Here is a 7,965-nt window from a genome sequence, read left to right on the forward strand (position 1 = left end):
CTCCATTCTCCTCTCGAGATCTTGGGCATGCATGCACACATGCCCAGCATGAGTTTAAGCCACCGGGTCCGGGACTCAAACCACGGTCAGCTACATGGGAGTTCAGCAACATAGCCATTATGCTAGCTAGTCCCGAACAATAAGGTTTAAAGGAAAGAAGAATTTTTAGAACACCACATCTCCTAGTAATACACTTTTAAAAATGTCAATATTATGAGTAAATCCTTGCCCTTTGCTTACAGAAAATGTCTTTCATACCAGTAATGAAGAGAATCATTATGTTATGTTGAGTGATTCTTAATGATCAATAACAATGCTTAGCACTTCCATAACAATTTTCATCTTCAAACCACTTTACTGGCATTAAACAAATTCAGACACTGTCATTTTCTCACAAGAAAATTCATGGGATGAAATGTCACAGTTTGCTTGTCATTTAGATTACAGGATATGAATTATGGAAACAGGTAGTTTGTACAAGTCTTGTGATGTCAGACAAACTTTAGGCAGTTAAAGATAACTACATAAATGTTTAATTTTATTACTTATAAAAATAAGAGATAATTACTCTCAATCCCACTATATGTAGTTACTATTAATACATTGGTTCAATTTATTCCCATTTTAAAATTCTTATTAATCACACATTTGTGACATGAAAGTGAATTTGTATAGTGTGTATATTCTTTGTAAATGTGATCATAATGAATAACCAGTTTTTTGCCCTGAGTTTTCATTTAGCAAGGCAACATATATAAATATTAAAACAGTTTTTCAAAACTGATGCTTAATTCCTATATGATATTACAGTGTCTGAATGTACTAAAATTTGCTTTGTCATGTCCACTTAGACATCTAAGTAGTTTTCTTTTTCTTTTTTGCTGATATATAATAGTTACATGCATATTTTTCCACCTTTATCTGCCTTATTTACTGACAAATTATAAATAAAGATGTACCAATAGAATATCATCTCCCTTGTCCAACATCTCCCAAACCCCAGTTTTGTTTCAATAGTAGGAACTTTAGTATCTTGGATTATAGATTGAAAAACATTGATACTGTTGCATGGTTGGAAAGACAGTATGGGAGCAGGCTCTCTCTAGAATACTGTTGACCTTAGTGGACAGTTTTTGAATTATAGCATCGGGGAAGAAACTATTACTGGTCTTTAAATAAGGGCATATTGACACAGGTTATTGGAGTTATTAGGCCCAGTGCCAGTACTGGATTGAGGCATGGGAGATATCCAGGTTCTTGTCCCATGCTCACGAAGAATTAGAGATGTGGATGAACAGAGAGCATAGTAAAGCGGAGTTTATTGAGGGAAGTAAGGAAGAATGGAGCTCCCGAGCAGGGAGGAGTCTCTGAAACAGGTTGCCAAAGAGAAGCTGAAGTGAAAGGGTTTATCTAGCCATCCAAGCAGTAGACTGGCTCTCTGATAAGGAAGTGAGCTTCAGGAAATAGTCTCATGGTAGTGTGGGTAATGTATTACCCCTTTCTTTATGGGACCAGGAGACCATATTGATATGCACTTTTTATTAGAATGTAGTTAGTAGACAGCACCTGTTGCACTTTGCTATAGCTGTTTGAGTCCTAATGCAGCCAGTTCTTTATGAACACTTAGCCATTGTGACACCATCTTGAGTAAAGCTTACTGTGGTTCTATCTTGGGCCTTGTCCTAGGCAGTGCTATATCCCATCTAATTCTTGACCCAATATCATGACCATAATTGTACTGTAGCGAAAAATTATTCCTACAGCATTTTCAAAGGGTTTTGTTTTTGTTTTGTCTTGGTAGAGGAGAGCTTACACTGTAAATAGGGAAATGATCAAAACCACTGTCAACATCTAGGAGAGAAAATGAGACCATGGATGGACCCAGTATCAAACACAGAAGCTTAGTGTCACACAGCAGTAACTCAATGCTCTGTGATGCTATCAACAGAACTACACGAAAGGTCCTAAGTCCACATCCCAAGGCCTCCTTGTATATGCAGGGCACGCATGCACGCCTGTGATCTGGGCAGGCTGTGATGGGTGGATTGCTACAAGAAGGCCCCGTTGGAGGTGCTGCTCTCTTTCTCTCCTCTTTGTATGGAAAACAGTGTAAATAAACTTTTTAAGAAAAACAATTACAATGCAAAGCATTGCACATGTTCTTTAAGGACAATTAAAGTCTAGAGTAGATGGTCCATCCCCATATAGGTTGTCCATTTTGATAACATCTCCAAGCTAGTGTTTTTGAGCTTCACCATCCAGTTTAATACTAGTCCTCCTCCCATGCTTTAATGTGGATACAGTTTTTCCTTCTCTCTCTCTCTCTCTCTTTTAATGAGTGATGGAAATTTGTTTCTCACAGTTCAGAAGGATAAGCCAAAATCTAGGTGTCAGCATCTTTGGTGTCTATTAAGGGAGTATTTCCATTTTTTTGCTAAGCCAAATATAAATAGAAAGATTTAAATGTTAACATGAAAGATCCTGTCTGGAAATTTAAAACCTAGATTTAGGATTTTAGATAATTGACAGCTCAAGAGTTAGCCAGGATTCCTTTAATATAATAACTGTCTTCACTCTATATACTGAAGTTCAAATCCTGGTGACTTAGTTATAGGAAATCAGCTTCCACAAGTAAGTAAAATCTTAAATTATTTATTTTGTCAGAATCATAACTTTAAATCACATTATGAGAAAGTCCTGCCTTTTACTGATAGATGCTTTGCAAGAAGAGGGCTTTATGCTAGTTTTTGAAGGAGTTTGTGGTAGAATTGAAATTACTAATATAGACATAAAATACACTGTACCATAATTAAATAAGGAGTCAATACTGGCATTTCTTCACATATGCCAAGAGATTAATATTCTAGGCAAGCCTCCATGCATACACAAAAAATGTATTGGAGGAAAACTTGTCATTTACTGTGCATGTCATTAAAAGAAAAACTTACCTCTTCTGAAAGAGAGAAATAGAAAGAAAGCCACTTCTGACATGTTCCTCACACCATGATCAATCCCCAGCTTCACCAGCCAGAATATAGACATGTGTATGCACATCTGCTGTGTACGAAGAGACCTTGGATATGAACCCGGGACCTTCCCACGTGGCTCAGCATCATGGATGGTTGTGTTACCACTGCGCCACTGCAGCTAGCTAAAGACGTCCTTTAACACGTTGATTACTAAGCTACTTTTATCAGTTTGTTTCTAAAGTTATATGATTAATACAGAAGTCTAAGATTCGTAAGTGTACACGATACTCCTCCACATATTTTTTTGATTCTACGTAACAATAACACTGAAGGAGGCCATTCGTTGTTCTTACCAGCCACCCTTATCTTTGTATTACTCACATTCATCTCTAAATAATCATGTTCATACCCCTGCCAAGTTTTTTTTTATTTACATTCAAAGTAAACTTTCAGTGCCTGTGTTACCACATTTTAGAGCATATCACACAGAAGACAGAGGTAGGATTTTAAGGGGGAAATGTCATCATTCTAGAAGCAGTCTCAGAGCCAGAAATTCTACCTAAGTTTTTTGTTTTTTCTTTGTTTCCTAAGAGTCAAGATCTTGTAGCAACTAAAAGTGCATATGCTATAAGAAGCAGTAACTAAGATTCTAGTATACTAAGCAACAAGTAGAAGAAACAGGGTTACCAGGGAGAATGGACTCACCATTAAGTAGTTTGATTGTCATCCAAGTAATAGTAAAAATGAATACACATTTCAGACAGAGGTGAGACTAGCTTTTAACTTTAAGTTAGATAAATTCCTTTTTTTTTTTTTGAGAGTTTTTTGCTATAGGGCATATGCGTGCACCAGAGAGACAGAGATAGAAAGCGAGAAATCACCTCTCCCCCGCAGGGGGGTTGGCTACACTGCAATCCCTTCTCCTCCATTTTCCTCTTGGGATCTTGGGCATACATGCACAGGTGCCTGGTGTGAGTTCAAGCCACCAGGTCCAGGACTTGAACCATGGTCAACTACATGGGAGTCCAGCAACATAGCCATTAGGCCAACTGCTGGTCCCTCAACTTAGATGAATTCCAAAAACTATAGCAAGTTTAGAGGCTTCACATTATGACAGATGGCCAGGGCACAAAAGATTTAAACTTTTCAGAAGAGTACTATGATGTCTTTGCTAACATCTAGATGTACTATGACTACTTATTTTCCAATGAAAATCTAGATACATAACTGCTGTGATAATTATTTTTAATTGAGAAAAACTTCTCATAACATAAAATGAATCGTTTTAACAATTGAAAAATGTTCAAGTCTATGGAGTTTAGTATGTTCACCATATTGTACAACCGTCACCGGTATCTAATTGCAAAACATTTCCATCACGTTCTAAACACACCTTGTACCAATTAGTATCTATTCCCAATGACCTCGTTCACACAGACTCTGACAAGCACTAATCTATTTTCTGTTTCTATAGATTCATTCATTATAGAAATGCATACAATAGAATCATAAAACACGTGGCTTTGTGTGTGGCTTCTTTCATTTAGCATATTTTCAAAGCTCATCTGTTTTATAGCAGGTACCAATAACTCCATTTCTTTTTGTGACCAATTAATATTCATTGTTTCGATATAAAACATTTTGTTTATCCATCTATCAGTTGATGGAGAATTAGGTGGCTACTGCTTTTTGGCTATTACACATAATGCTGTTACGTACAATCTTGTACAATGTTATAAGAACCTATATTTTCAATGTTCTTGTTAAATACCTGGAAGTATAATTACTAGGCTATATGATAACTCTAACTCTCTAAGAAACTGCCAATTTTTCATAAGGCTGTACCATCTTACAAGTCAGCAAGCACTGTATAACGTCTAATTTCCTCAATTCTCACCAGATCTAGTTTGGCATAAGGATAAAAATACCACACTGCTAGCATTTAAAAATCTAGACATCTGGGGACCAGCAGTTAGCGTAATGGTTCTGTCGCTGGACTCCCACGTAGTCAACCGCGGTTTTCGTCCCGGATCTGGTGGTTTAAAACTCACGCCGAGAGCGTGTGCGTGTGTGCCCAAGATCCCGAGAGGAGAACGGAGGAGAAGGGATTGCAGCGTGGCCATCTCCTCTGGGGGGTGATTTCTCACTTTCTGTCTCTCTGTGTTTCACTGTCTGTCTGGTGGGCACACGCGCCCTATAGCAAAAAACTCTCCAAAAACAACAATGACAACAAAAATTCTAGACATCTGGGACCAGCAGATGGCATAATGGTGTGTGTGTGTGTGTGTGCCCAAAATCCTGACAGGAGAATGGAGGAGAGGGGATTGCAGCATGGCCATCCCTTCCAGGGGGTATTTCTTGCTTTTTGTCTCTGTCTCCACAGCGAGTACATATGCCCTATAGTAAAAATTTCTCGTTCTCAAAAATAAAAAAAAAAAAGATAAGACAATATAAACTCACCATTCTAAAACGTAAAGAGATGAAATGAAGGTGGAAGTGCAGGAGAAAGAGAAAAAAGAAAGAACAAAATGTCCAGATTTCAATAAATAGATATTCCATGAAGCAGATAAAGAGCAGATCACTAGAAAACTACCAGATTGTTCAAAATATATTTTTTAGCAGTTACTGGCACTTTTGGGGGAACACAATTTTAACTTGGCTTATTTTTTGTTTGGTCTGCTTTAACAGAGTGCCCAAGACTGGGTAATATATAAGGAACATATATTTATTTGCAGCTCTGGAAGCCAGAAAGTTTAAGATCAAGGTAGTGGCAGGTGTTCATTGTCTTCTTGTTGTGTCCTCTCATGATAGGAAGCGGATGGGCAAGAGAGACTAACTTCCATCCTCGAGTCCTTTGTAGGAGCACTAGTCCTGTTCATTAGAGAGGAACCTTCGCAACGTAATTGTCTCTTTAAGGCCCCACCTGTTAAGACTACCATGTTGGCAACATCTGAATTTGGGTGTGGACATTGATACTCAACATGTGTCCTATCTGCCTTTCTCAAGTGGCATGCAGGGTCCTTTAATGTACCCTTAAACCATAGACACCAACAATAAAAAGGCTAGTCAGACGTGTAGGCTCGGCTGTTTACTGTTCATGTACGATCCTATGCTGCATCTGCACAGATCCTGTTACTCAATATTTAAAGCTGTTCTGGCCCCTGTGACACCTCGTGTCAGAAGCCTGGAGACAGACCTCTAAATGGGGCCAAACCCTAAACATCTGGTGGTATTTTTCTCTTCACCTATTTCTTTGTGTGTTTAAAACTTATATAGTTAAATAGAAGGAAAAAGTATGACAAATACTTTACTTCCATGAAAAAAATCATAGAGAATTATCGTCTACAGTGGTGACTTGGACCTACCTAACTGAAAACATGACTAGCAGCCTATGCAGGCTTGATGTTCAGAGACACAGCATGAAAGTGTGAGGGGAATTCACAGGGAATCCGTCTGCCTCCACTACTGCCCCTGTGTCTAGACATGAACTCAAGCATAAAACTAGCCTTGGGTTATGGAGGCAGCTAACGTACTGTGTCAGCCTCCGCCAGCCTATTTCCATTCAGACTGACATGCCCTGAACGAACTGGAATTGAGAACAGAATGATAGAAATCTCCTAAATCATATTAGTGAGTTATAAAGCCTCAAAAATAATAACTATAGGCATGTTCTGGAAGCAATGCATATCGAGGAATGCATTTTTCATATACTATTTACAATGTCAGTCAGGCAGTGGGCTTATATAAAGGGTCAGCAAAGTAGGGCCCATGGGTCAGATTCAGTTCACTGCCTGTTTTTGTAAAGAATTTTTTATTTGAGAACAGCCACACCCATCCATTTCTATGTTTTCTGTGGCTGTTTTGTGCTATCACACAGAACTGAGTATGTGCCACAAAGACCGATGTGTATGCAAATAAAACACAGTAAAACAGCTTCTAGCTAAAGATATTGATGGAGGACACTAATTTTCCTTTCTATTTGAAGCTGCACTAAATTAAAACAAATATTTTAGGGATCCACAAAGTCATACATCCACAATGATGAAGAAAATGCAAATGAAGATGATAGCAACCAGATAGTGTAAACTGCAAAGCAGAAGGACACGAAGGAGCTCTTGTAATGGATCTGAGAAACTAGACTCAAAGCAGTCAGCAGACAAAACCAGGAAGTACCCCGATCGGCAGGCACTGCAACTCCTCAGAAAGGCTCAGGAATTGGCATTCTCCGATACTCCACCTCTGGGGGAGGCAGTGGTGTGCGGAAGCAGAAAGACAAATGTCAAAAATATTGGAACAAACCCCTGATAACACCAAGCATTGTCCAACTTTCAAATGAAGGGGCAAAGGAACATGTATATTCTTCTAAAGAGAAGGTACCTTGATATATCTACTTCAGAGAACAACTTGTCAACACTTAGTAAGGGTGGTGATCTTATGATCCAGAAATTCATCATAAATGTGTCACCTAGAAAAACTGCAACCTGTATATACTTGCCCACACAAATAGGAATATTTACAGCACTGCTTTTTGTAAAGAAAAGAAAATGTTATCAGCAAAATATCTATTAATAGCAAAATGAATAAATATATGACATAGTCTATTAAAATATACTAAATAATAAGCAGAAATTATGTATGTCTTGTGCATGTGTACAGTAAAAGTATGAAATTGAACCATAGAAAATTAATGCCATCTCTTAGATAAAAATATTTAAATATGAGAAACTTTAATAATTTTTTTTTTTTTTGGAGAGGTTTTTGCTATAGGGCGTGTGAGCTCGCCAGGAAGACAGAGAGAGACAGAGACAGAAAGCGAGAAATCACCCCCGGGGGGGATGGCCACACCACAACCCCTTCTCTTCCATTCTCCTCTCGGGATCTTGGGCACACATGCACATGTGCCTGGCATGAGTTTAAGCTACCGAGTCGGGGACGCAAACCACGGTTTACTACGTGGGAGTCCAGCGATGTAGCCATTACACTAATTGCTGGGCCC

The sequence above is a fragment of the Tupaia chinensis genome, unplaced genomic scaffold (assembly GCF_000334495.1).
Source record: "Tupaia chinensis unplaced genomic scaffold, TupChi_1.0 Scaffold148698_1, whole genome shotgun sequence".
NCBI classification, from domain to species: domain Eukaryota; kingdom Metazoa; phylum Chordata; class Mammalia; order Scandentia; family Tupaiidae; genus Tupaia; species Tupaia belangeri.